The sequence below is a fragment of the Glycine max genome, chromosome 3 (genome assembly GCF_000004515.6).
Source record: "Glycine max cultivar Williams 82 chromosome 3, Glycine_max_v4.0, whole genome shotgun sequence".
Lineage (NCBI taxonomy): Eukaryota > Viridiplantae > Streptophyta > Magnoliopsida > Fabales > Fabaceae > Glycine > Glycine max.
Window position 1 is genome coordinate 32,529,224 of NC_016090.4, and position 9,305 is coordinate 32,538,528.

Below are 9,305 nucleotides of genomic sequence, written 5' to 3' on the forward strand. Positions count from 1 at the left end.
CTATGGGAAAGCGCAGAAAGTTGAATATCATTCAAAATGATGGTCAATCACAAGCAAAAGAGCAATCAATTGAAAGCTCTACTGAAGTGAACCAAAATAACAACTCTATACTTGAAGAAAATGCACAATTTGAAGGAGGTATAAAGATTTTATTAACTTAATTTCTTTATTTTATATTAAATTATTTATAACACAATTGTTTATTAACTAAATCAACAATCACAAACAGAACAACACATACAAGAAGATAGTCATGTTCAGTCTCATACTTCTCTTGAAAGTGCAAATGAAAGTTCAACTAAAGGTATTTATACACATATGCTTTTTTGGCTTAGAATTATATGTACAATTCTGTTTGAGTTGAATATCTTTTAGAATATGATAAGATTAAATTTACTAGTGAGTTTCTTTTTTCCATATAGTTCAAATCTGTGTGTGTGTGTGTTTGATAAATGTCATATCCATGAATGATTTAGATAAAAAGAGAACCAGAGGTTATACACATATGCTAGATGTGTGGGACTTGCCAGATGGAGAATTCATACTTGTTGAAGTAGATCATTGGGGCAATCCTATGGGTTGGGAAGGGAAAACTCTACTGAATGCAATTGGGAGCTTGGTAAGGAGACACCAATATGCTCCTATCAATTTTCTTAGCTGGAAAGACATGCCTAAGGACTATATTACTGACATGGTTGAATTAATTCAGGTCTGGTATAAAACTTTATAAGTGTTGTTTCATCTTGCTTCTTGTAAAATTTTATGTCTTCTAATGTCTAACAAAATGATCTTTTTTGTTTGTTAATGATACTCATAATAGAGTAAGTTTCGATTTGTTCATGAATTAACTGAACAAACAAAGAAAATATTGATTGATGACATGAGTCTGAAATGGAGGCAATTTAAATATGAACTGAAATCAAAAGGATATGATGAGAGCAAAACTAAGGAGGAAATGATTGCTCACATCCCAGATCCAAGGGTTGATCCTTCTCAATATCGTGATTTAGTACATTATTGGTGTTCTGAGAAAGGGCAGGTATACATGACAATGTCACCAACCTTTTGCTAACATAACAATTATATATTATATGTTTATTTTTATTATTGACTTTTTATATTTGTTGGTTATAGAAAATAAGCAAAATCAACAAAAGGAGCCACTCAAAATATGAGGACTTGCATTGCATGGGAACCAATAATCTTCCAAGACGGATTCATGAGATGGTTTGCCTTTTTTATATTTTTTATTTTTAAATTGCTTAATACAAATAGGATGATTGATCTTTTTAACTAATGTTAGACTACAAAGGCTAAGGGAGTGCAACCTTCTAGGGCAGAAATTTATATTGACACTCGAACTCGAAAAGATGGAAGCATTGTTACTGAAAAGGCTGCTATTGTAATTGTAAGAATTTTAATTTTTATTTCAATACTTTTTCTTTGTTTTGCTCAATTTTCTAATAGAAGGTTATGGGGTGAGGGGGAGTAACTAATGTGGAGATGAGTTTTGTTTAGTGATATTGAAGTATTCAGGATATTGATGTATGATAATAATTTATAAGGTGTATTTATAAGGTGTATTTATGTAGGATGAACTAAAAAAGAAAATGGTTGAAGCAGAGAGTTCGCAAAATTTACAAAGCACGCAAGATTCTACTGATTGGACAAATGATATATATTCAAAAGTCAAAGGACCTGAAAAAAGAGGACGTGTGCGTTGTCTTGGCAAGCTTCCACATCAAGCAAGTTCATCTCAAAGCTCTTATACAAACAATAGAATTCAAAAGTTGGAGAATTTGCTTGGAAACCTTGTAGCCGTGCTTAAAGTACGATTTGCAGAAGATCCACAAATTAATCAAGTCTTAGAAGCTATAGATCAAGAGGTATGAATTTATAATTCTACTTATTCAACGATTTAACTATGATATGATACTTTACAAAGAAAAAACGTTCTTTTAATTTAGGTACCTACAAATGATTCTACCGGTAAAGATCATCAAACTACAAACAATCTTAGCTAGAGGTGAGTTGAAATATAGTACTATATTTTAACTATATATATATATATATATATAGAATATATCATCATTATGTTATTTTAATAGCAATTGAATGTTATAATTTATGCTTCAGTCTTGTTCCTTTTACTTGAATGATGATTTGGAAAGCCCTCGTGCAATTGGACCCTTCTTTAGGCTCTCACGGTCAAGGAAAAGATGATGGCAGCATCAACCACATGATTATTCTGTTTGTGTACCCACTATAAATATATAATTGGGTCATCTAATTGATCTTTTCTGGATGGGATCACCTAAATGAATTATTGATTAACTAGACCAGCTTGTGATAATATATTGTTAAATTTACACGTCCCATTTTTCTTTTTTGAGGTTTGTTTTCTTGTATATGTTATTGGGTGATATATACTTGTTAAATACATACTTGAAAGACCTATGCTAAAGCAAGAGTATTTTACAATTGGAATGAGGGTGGGAAAAATGTGAAGCAGAAAAGCAACCTTATTTTCATGTGAATGTTTGGCTATTATTGTTGCATACTCATTTTGTTTGACCATTCCATGTCCTTCCTAGGTTTTAATTATTCTCATCTGCATATCAACTTCATAAAATGTAACCCTTCAACAATTTCTAATTAATTATAAGTTGATGTAATTAATTAGTTGTGCAGAAGTATGCTAGATAAAGTAATCTTTTTGAACTTTCAACAGAAAACACAATCAACTTGGCTTTAGGGTCATCTTAATTACAGTTGTCATGTAGCCCTTTGAAGTATGCCATATCTAGTAAAACTAAAATCTAAGAACAAATATCTTTCTTGCTGTGAAACAGGCTTCATGGAGTTGCTATAATTTGTTGCTTCTGAGAGAAAAAGGTAGGAGCATGCGAAGCTTATGATGGAAGAAACAACTAGTTAAAACAAGATTCCAAATTAATTGCTGCACATGCAACATTTTAATACTACTGGGCTCTTTTTTTGTTCCATGATATTACATATAGAAGAACCATGTTCTAAAAACATTCCCTTTTTTGTTCTTAAATCTTGCCACTGTAACCTTTTTCTAGGCAAAAGTGATGTTAATATGTTAGTCATTAGTCATAACTCCACGTGATTAGCACACATCATATACATTTAATTTGAATTTCAAATTGAGAGCAAATAAATTCTGAGGTCAACCACTAAAGATATGTTTGGATTTCTTCCATTCAAAGCTCACAATCTAGTTACAACAATCACAAATTAGGCTAACAAAAATTTAATTGTATGTAGCAGGTTGTTGTAACTTTTCAAATTTAATTAAGCTCATGTATATTTAATTAAAAATTATAATAAAAAAATAATGTAATTAGGAACTAGTTTTATTATTATATGACATTTACCTACAGAAGACCGTAGGTACAAGTAAATTGACTTTTACCTACAGTTAGAGATTATAGGTATACATTAATATCTTTTACCTACACATTTAAAATAGTAGGTGTTACCTATAGTGATAGTTAAATTTGACTGTAGGTAAAAATATATCCGTAGGTAAAGCCTATAGTGACAGACTATTAGTTGTCACTGTATACCCCCTCAAAGTTGACGCAAAAAACGTCTGTAGGACAAAGTCCTTTATACATCTACCTACGGATTTTGGACTTCTAGTGACAGATTTTGACTGTAGGTATAAGTCATTTTCCTTGTAGTGACATTTTAAGATATAAAATAATTTATTTTACGATTAGGATTGATAAAATATTAATAAAATTAAGATCACATCATTATTTAACATTATTATTGACAACATTGACTAAAAGCATAAATGGGATAAAAATTTTGGATATAAGACTGATAAAATAATTGTTGACAACTAAAAAGTGGAAATTTAAAAATATCAAGCACTTGAAAACATAATTAACTCTTCGTTACGTTGATCACTTTTTCATAAATTTTAAATTGACAAATACTAACCAATGTATTTATGACTTCTTTTTGTTACTGATTTATGATTTTTACAATAAATATTTTTTTATTTTAATTTTTTAATTAATGACTTAATGGCTCATGGTCATCCTATCCTTTTAAATTATATATGGACTCTTGTTGCCTCTTCCACTTGTTTGCCTCTTCCACTTTCTCTCTTTGTCTATACTTACTCTCTCTCTCTCTCCACACATATAGTCATATAACATATTTACCACTTTCTCTCTTTTTCTATACTTTGTCTTATTTCACATCACAGTTTCCCTCCCAAATTTTTTTTAAAAGAAAAGGAAAACATTTGACTCTTTATGTCGGTGAGAAGATAAGAGTTAATTTTATATTTATAAGAGTTTAACATTTCAAAAAAAACAAATTATAAATGCTGCATAGATCAAATTTTTACTGTTTCAGTATTGTAAAGTTGAATTTAAACACTGCCAGCACCACAATAATAAGACGGGTAGAAGTAAAAGATTGGTTTAGAGAAATTATTACCTTTACAGAAAGATGGTTGAATTATTTATCCTTGAGCGATATGTTCATAACAATTGCATCTGACTGCAGTCAGAATAACGTCTGCAACACCATACAAGGGATGGTTCATTATCTTTTGTAATCAACACTTTATGTGCAAAAAAGAACCAACACCATCTTGAAAAATGAGTTATATATTGACCCGTAAGAAGAAGACTTTGTTGTAGTTATTAGAGTTTGAATTTCACCTTATAATACGTACATACATGAAATGAAAGGCACAAAACAATTCAAGAAAAAAAAAAAGGAAAGGCCACTCAATATTGATTAATCACACGTTGGTTCATTGAACCATTAACGTGCATGTATTTCCAACAAAGTGGAAGTAGCAATTAATAAGAAAAAAGAATCAAAGACAGCCTATACAAAAACAACATCCAAAACAATGAATTCCAAACAGCTTGCTGGCAGCTATTTACTGTAGGTTCTTGGTTTTTGGCCATGCGCAGCTATTAATGTCTAGAGGTCAATAGTATACTCTAGCATTAACAATGATGGAAAAGAGAATAAACGAATCCAGTATATAAAAAGAAGAAAAACTGTTAACCAGTGTGTTATTAGGGTATTAATTAAAAAATTAAAAGAAAAATACTTAGATTAAAATACATAAAAGAGTTTCTTGTGTCGATGGCATTATTCACTCCTACTGTTTTTCTTTTTGTTCCTCCATAAAAGAGTGTATTTTTTCCTCTAATCTCTAGTAAACAACAGACAACCATCGACAGCCAGAAATCAACAGCATCTAAAGTAAACAACAGACAGCCACAGGGATCTGCAATTATGCAATTAAGGTTTGATAATTTCAAGTCTATTGTAAATTTTCATGTTCCTTTTGTGATTTGATACTCTTTCAACAGTTGAGTGAATTTCTATGATTTAACCGATAACCACACCTATTTGATTTACCTTGCCTAAAAGAAAGTCATTGACTTTTAAGGTAGTGGCCATGGGAAAATGCATTGAAGTGGATAGTTTAAATGCCTATTTATACTCTTGTCAAAAAAGAATGTCTATTTATACTCAGGGACTACCTATTTGTCTGAGTTCCAAAACTGTTAAAGATTTCATTCCATAGAGTGGAATTTAGGAAGGAATGTGATGAGAGCTAAGAGCATAGATGCCAGTTGGATCAAGAATTTCCTTGTATAGCTGTTTGATTTTTCAATAATATTTCATTCATCAAGTATATCATGTGACCATTGCAACCCAGGTGCACAAGATACTGATAGTTTGCATTTATTATATGCAGCAATTCTTATCTATAAATGTCACCAAGATTCTGCCTATTTTATGTTAGTTATTGACCCTTCAACTCATCAGTGCTTACCATTCTTGTAACTTCTACAATTTTAGGTCTTTTATAAAATAAACACAACAAAGTACATCTTAATTCATTTTCTCCGAAAGATGTTAAATGACAACTGTTTTTATAAAATACAGGGAAAGGTTTAGCAGTGGGGTTGAACTTAGAACTGCGGTCCAGGCAGAAGTAGCTAATCCAAAAAATCCTCAAAGGGGGACATCTAACAAAACGACACAATTGGATAACTCTGCCACCACTAATCATCTGAGGAAAGACACAAGCAACAATAAAGGTCATGGCAATGCCAATCATGCCACAGAGTCCACACAAAAGTCAGCGTCACAGACTAGAATAGATGTTAATGCTGTAGACTTTTTATTCAACAAGTTTTGTTTTTTGAACCAAATATTGATTGAAGTTCAACACTTTGATTAAACCAAATATTGACTTAATGTTGTAGACTTTTTATTCAACAAGCTTTGTTTTTTGTTTGTGTGTAAATCTATTAGCTAGCTTCCTTCCTTTCTACGGCAAAAATAGATGTTAACCACCCACACGTAACAACAACAAATCAATTTCAAACTCAATAAACATTCATTGTTTACCAAGTGGTAGGGACCAATAGCAAATGTGATAGGGATCAATTTCAAACTCAACAAATTACTTGTTTTTAAAGAGTTATGATGATGCATATAGGTTGCAGGTTATAGTTTCAACTCACTGGACCTACTAGTGCTTACCAAGGCACATTGTCCATCTCATCGATCATGTATATGATAGCCTTTGTTTTTTGGTGCAGGGGAGGGGAATGTGGAAAAAGTTTGGTGATATTGCCTAATCTTATGAATGTGTACTAGTTCACAAAATATGGGCCTCCAGGAATGTTTCGGAAGTACTTACTGTCCTCAAGCTCCAGGCATTTAACAAAAATAAGAAAGTGTCACTCTAGTTTCTTGTGATTAAGATTAATTGTTCTTAAAAGCTACATATTACTAAAAATATAAAATACAACCTTTGTTTTAAGAATTTTATATTACAAATAATGAATTTCAAATAAAGAGATGATAACTTTTAAATTAAATTATATCATTACAAATTCAATTCTAGCCAAATTAGTTTTAGAGAATCAAATCAAGATCTGTCAAAATAAGTTAGAACAATTTCACCAAAATTAAGATGTACTCCATATTGTGGGCAGCTTAGCTAAGCATAGCAGCTTATATGATGTTGTTTTATTGAATTGACATGCTGCAGCATGCAAAAAGAGTGTATGTTGCAGCATGCAAAAAGAGTATATGTTGTAGCATTCAGTGTGGCGAGTTTACCCAAATAATTCCATATGACATGTATATATAACTATATATATGGGGTACAGACACAGTGTGTATGGTAAGAAAAGGCAAAAAGAGTACAATAGGCCAAATAATATGTTGGTTCTTTGTAAAAGTTTTGCAACTCTTAAACCTGCACAAGATCAAAAAAAGAAAAAAACAGAAAACACAACAAACAAATACAGCAGAGCAAGAACCCAAAGATTTACGTGGTTCGGCAATGTGCCTACATCCACGAGAAAGTGCAGCTCCTCATCATCACATTGATCATGAAATTACAAGTTCAATACAAGCAGCAGCTAGCTTTGATCTCTCTTGGTTTCTCTTTTAAGAAAACCTCTCTCAATCACCTAGCTCACTACCTCCCTTTTGAACTCTCTGATTTCTGCAGTTTTTTTTAGTTTCTTTGTTTTCAACCTCTTAAAAAACCACCCACTGCATTACATGATCAAGAATATATATGTACACTCTAGCTATGCTTTGGTACCAAAACCAATTCAGTTATAATAACTGAAAACAGTTATGACAACACTACTTTAAAGTCTTCTCACTTGTGCCATTTGTGATTTTGAGTCACACACCACAAATCTCCACCTTGAATCTAAATCAGCAAGTGCCTACCTTGTGATTCAGGGTTGCAATTCTACCAATCTGCTTTAGGCATCTTCAAAATTTATCAAGTCCAAGCAGTGCTTGAACTTGACACTAGAGATGGACTTTATGAACATATCAGCCGGGTTTTCTTCTGTTGAAACCTTTTCCACCTTCACCTTCTCAGATTCAATCACATCTCTGATGAAGTATAGTTTCACATCTATGTGTTTTGTCCTCTCATGGTACATTTGGTGATTTGCTAAGTGAATGGCACTTTGACTGTCACAATGAATTGTGACACAAGCTTGTGCTATTCCAAGTTCATTAATCATACCTTTAAGCCAGATTGCTTCCTTCACTCCTTTAGCTAGGGCCATGTATTCTGCTTCAATTGTTGAAAGAGCAACAACTGATTGTTGATTTGCTTTCCAACTGATTGTTGTACCAAACAAAGTAAACACATATCCTATTAAGGACTTCCTTGTATCTACATTTCCTGCAAAATTTGCATCTACATAACCTATGAATGCTGCCTCATGTGCTGTCTTCTTGTACCTTAAACCAGCTTTCAAAGATCCATTTAGATACCTTAGTGTCCACTTCACAGCTTCCCAGTGTGCGCTGCTAGGATCTCCCATGAATCTGCTTATAATACTTACAGCATGAGCTAACTCAGGTCTGCTGCAAACCATTCCATACATTATGCTTCCAACACCACTGGCATGGTGTTTGATTCATTTTAGACCTTTCTTTAGCTGTTTCTGGTGCTTGAATAACAGATAGCTTTGTATGATGACCAAGTGGTGTGCTAACAGGTTTGCTTTGATGCATCCTAAACCTCTTCACCACTTTCTTGAGGTAATTGCTTTGGGACAAGAATAGTTCACCCTTTGCTCTATCCCTATGAATATCAATCCCGAGTATCCTCCTAGCTGACCCTAGATCTTTCATCTCAAATTCTGTGTTCAAGCTTTCTTTGAGTTTCCTAATCTCCTCCTTGTTGGCACTTGCTATGAGGATGTCATCCACATACAAGAGAAGGTAAAGAACACACATTTTTCCCTTTTTCAGGATATATACACAGCTGTCATATCTGTTTCTAATGAAGCCATATCTGATCAAGAACTCATCAAATTTCAGGTACCACATTCGAGGACTTTGCTTCAGTCCATACAAAGATTTTTTCAGCAAGCACACCTTGTTTTCCCCTTCTTCAAAACCTTCAGGCTGGTTCATGTAAATGGTTTCCTTCAGATATCCATGGAGAAAAGCTATTTTAACATCCAGTTGTTCAAGTTCCAAGTCATATTGATTTACCAGACTAAGTATGATTCTTGTTGAGCAATGCTTCACAACTGGTGAAAAAATCTCATTGTAATCAATTCCTCCAACCTGTGTAAAGCCTTTTGCTACCAATCTTGCCTTGAATCTAGGCCTTTCTACTCCTGGAATGCCTTTTTTCTTCTTGAAAATCCACTTACATCCAACAGCCTTCTGCTTCTTGGGTTGATCCACAAGTATCCAGGTCTTATTCTTTCTCAAAGATTCCATTTCTT